The sequence below is a fragment of the Theropithecus gelada genome, chromosome 8 (genome assembly GCF_003255815.1).
Source record: "Theropithecus gelada isolate Dixy chromosome 8, Tgel_1.0, whole genome shotgun sequence".
In the NCBI taxonomy this organism is placed as follows: domain Eukaryota; kingdom Metazoa; phylum Chordata; class Mammalia; order Primates; family Cercopithecidae; genus Theropithecus; species Theropithecus gelada.
This window is the reverse complement of record NC_037676.1, coordinates 55,649,273-55,652,445: the sequence shown is the minus strand read 5'-3', so window position 1 is coordinate 55,652,445 and position 3,173 is coordinate 55,649,273. Positions and strand designations below refer to the sequence as shown.

The 3,173-nt window shown below is 44.4% G+C and overlaps 1 pseudogene across 2 annotated transcripts; it reads right to left on the bottom strand.

Annotated features, from left to right (window-relative positions):
* Nucleotides 1–1,132: 1,132 nt before the first annotated feature.
* LOC112630382 lies at nucleotides 1,133–2,502 on the bottom strand (annotated as a pseudogene). Of its 2 annotated transcripts, XR_003120864.1 has the most exons (2): nucleotides 2,347–2,502; nucleotides 1,133–2,282 (listed from the first exon to the last, which is right to left on the bottom strand). The product of XR_003120864.1 is annotated as an aldose reductase pseudogene, transcript variant X2 (transcript). The 2 variants fall into 2 exon arrangements; XR_003120863.1 differs by having other exon boundaries at nucleotides 1,133–2,500.
* Nucleotides 2,503–3,173: the final 671 nt, after the last annotated feature.

Genomic DNA, 3,173 nt, shown 5'->3' with positions numbered 1-3,173 from the left:
TGATGGTCTGCCTTGGTATCCCTCTTTTCTTTCTTTTTCTTTTCTTTTTTTTTTTTTTTTTTTTGAGATGGAGTCTCGCTCTGTCACCCAGGCTGGAGTGCAGTGGCTGATCTCTGCACACTGCAAGCTCTGCCTCCTGGGTCTATGCCATTTTCCTGCCTCAGTCTCCCGAGTAGCTGAGACTACTGGCGCCTGCCATCACACCCAGCTATTTTTTTTTTTTTGTATTTTTAGTAGAGACGGGGTTTCACCATGTTAGCCAGGATGGTCTTGATCTCTTGACCTGGTGATCCGTCTGCCTTGGCCTCCCAAAATTCTGTGAGTACAGGTGTGAGCCACCACACCCGGCCAGTATCCTTCGTTTCTTATAGACCTGTAGGTAATAAACTGCTTCTGTTATTTTCTATTTTTGTGTAGGTATGTGTGTGTTGCCTTCTCTATGTTTCACCTGACAGATATATCTGGACCTAACTTTTATCCTGGCCAAGGCTCTCATAGAAAGTGGTTATCTTCAAAGAAATAAATTGGACATAGGTCAGGCAAGAGTAAAAGGGCATCTGCCAATATAAACAAATTTCCTGTGAGAAATTTGTTCAACACCTGGTCGGGTACCTGGTCACAGATTGCACAGTTAAGCGCTAGGCTGTCCTCCAGGATAAAGAAGTATTCCATGAAAGGCATGATGTAAACATCCATGACCAAATCTCCTAGAGCTCTGTCAGGGCAGGGCTAGAGTATATAGTCACTCTCCTGAAAGGACTGCTGAACCAAATTAGAGAAAGATAAAAAACCAAACCAAAACAAAACCCATCATTGTATGCATGTGTGAGTGTTTCAACACTCTCTTACTTTCTGATGTTATAGGCTCATCTCATATATTTCCTGCCCCAGTCCTAAAATCTGCCCTTTCCCCATAAATTGCAATATAATCACATGGAAAATGGTATTAGAAACCAAGATCTGGATGCTATGTATGCTTGTTGTTACTGAGGGATCATTACTTCTAGACCCTGTCAACTGACAAAGCAAGGAAATGTACGTGTTTATACTAATCCATATATATATATACACACAGGCACACACCCATCTACAAGTATTTTTATATTTATTTATTTATTTATTATTATTATTATTTTTTTCACAAAAGCACTTTTTATTTGAGGCAAAGAGAAGTCTTGCTGAAAGGATTACAGTTCCAAGCAGTCAAAACTCAACTGTTAGTAGCACTATTTTGACCTGGTAGATTTTGCTTCTCTTTGGTCAGAAAAGAGTATTCAGGTTGTACTTTCCCCAGCGGGGCAAAAAGAAGGGCAAAGCAAACTAGAAGAGACTTCTACTCTACTGACAGGGCTCTTCAGATCCAACATTAAGCTAGACACGCCCTTGCTGGCCACTCTACAGGTTGCTGTCCCGCTGCTGAGTGACACAGGCCATACTACATTTTCAAGAAAAAAAAATGAGGCAAGAAACACAGGTATAGGTCACTTAGGGATGAGCAGGCATCCACAGCTTCAAAACTCCTCATGGAAGGGGTAATCCTTGTGGGAGGCACAGCTCAACAAGGCACAGACCCTCCAGTTCCTGTTGTAGCTGAGTAAGGTGGTCATATCCTGGTTGCTCAGTTCAAAGTCAAAGACCTTAAAGTTCTCAGCAATACGTTCCTGTGTCACAGACTTGGGGATCACCACCAAGTTCCTCTGCATGGGGAACCGGATCAGGACCTGGGCTGTAGTTTTATTGTGCTTGGCTGCGATCGCCTTGATCCTGGGATCCTCCAGGAGGGAAGGGTCCTCGGGCTTGGCCCAGGGCCTGTCAGGAGAGCTGAGGGGGCTGTAGGCGGTCACCACAATGCCTTTGGAGTGGCAGTACTGGATTAACTTCTCCTCAGTGAGGTACGGGTGGCACTCAATCTGGTTAACTGCAGGCTTATATGTTAAGCCAGGTTTGTTTAAGATCGCCTCCACCTGGAGATGGTTGAAGTTGGAGATGCCAATAGCTTTCACCAGCCCTTCATCCACCAGCTCTTCCATGGCCGCCCATGTGTCCAGAATGTTGGTGTCACTGGGAACCACATTGCCCGACTCATCCAGTGGGAAAAATTCCTTCCCAGGCTTAAAGCCAGTTGGCCAGTGAATAAGGTAGAGGTCCAGGTAGTCCAGCTTCAGGTCGCTGAGCATCTTCTGGCAGGCTCCTTTCACCAGGCCCTTCTCATGGTAAGTGCACCACAGCTTGCTGACGATGAAGAGCTCCTCACGCTTCACCACCTGCTCCCTGAGCTTCTCCTGAATGGCCACCCCCACCTCATTCTCATTCTGGTACACATGGGCACAGTCGATGTGGTGGTACCCGACGTCAATGGCCACCTTCACGGCCTCAGTCACCTGCCCTGGAGGGGACTTCCAGGTGCCCAGCTCCAGGATAGGCATCTTGGCGCCATTGTTGAGCACGAGGTGGCTGGCCATGGCTGCTGCACTCCCCAGACCCCCACCCAGAATGGTGCCGTATTTTTATATTTAACCACCTGTGTCTGTATTAAGCTAAACATGAGCTCATACTGATAACTCAGCTCTAATTCATTACCACCTGGATAATTCTGGCATCCTCCTGTGCTTATCTGTAAATGCTCACTCCAACAGTGAGAAACCTAGCTTCCATTTACTTAATTTTTCAGTTCCATTGTACATCTATAGTAGTAGCAGATTTCTTAACCCATACTTCCATGGGAAACAACTTTATCAACTAGAGTACAGAGCTAATGGCAGTTTATTTTGCCTTTAAGTTTATAATTCATTTCTAAGCCATGGACAATTTTTTTAATGTGAAAATATCTTTTGGCTATGTGGGGTGGGGAATAGATTTAAGAAGGGTAGAGAAAACTAATGGGGAAGCTAAGTCCAGCAAAAAAGTAATGGTGGTTTGGTCTAGGATAAATAAAAGCAAACATTTAAGTTCTTATTAGTAAGTTCTATGTAAAAGTTAGTTATTTTTGTACCGTGAGCCATTCTAACCACTTTATAATCCTTAAATCACTGAAGCTTACAAACACCTGTGAGCTCTACTATCACTGTCCCCATTTTCATAGATGAGGAAACTGAGGCACAGAGAGGTCCAGGAAGGGTTAGAATTAGAATTCAGATTCTAGCAATCAGGTTGTAGGTCCTGAGCTTTTAAAC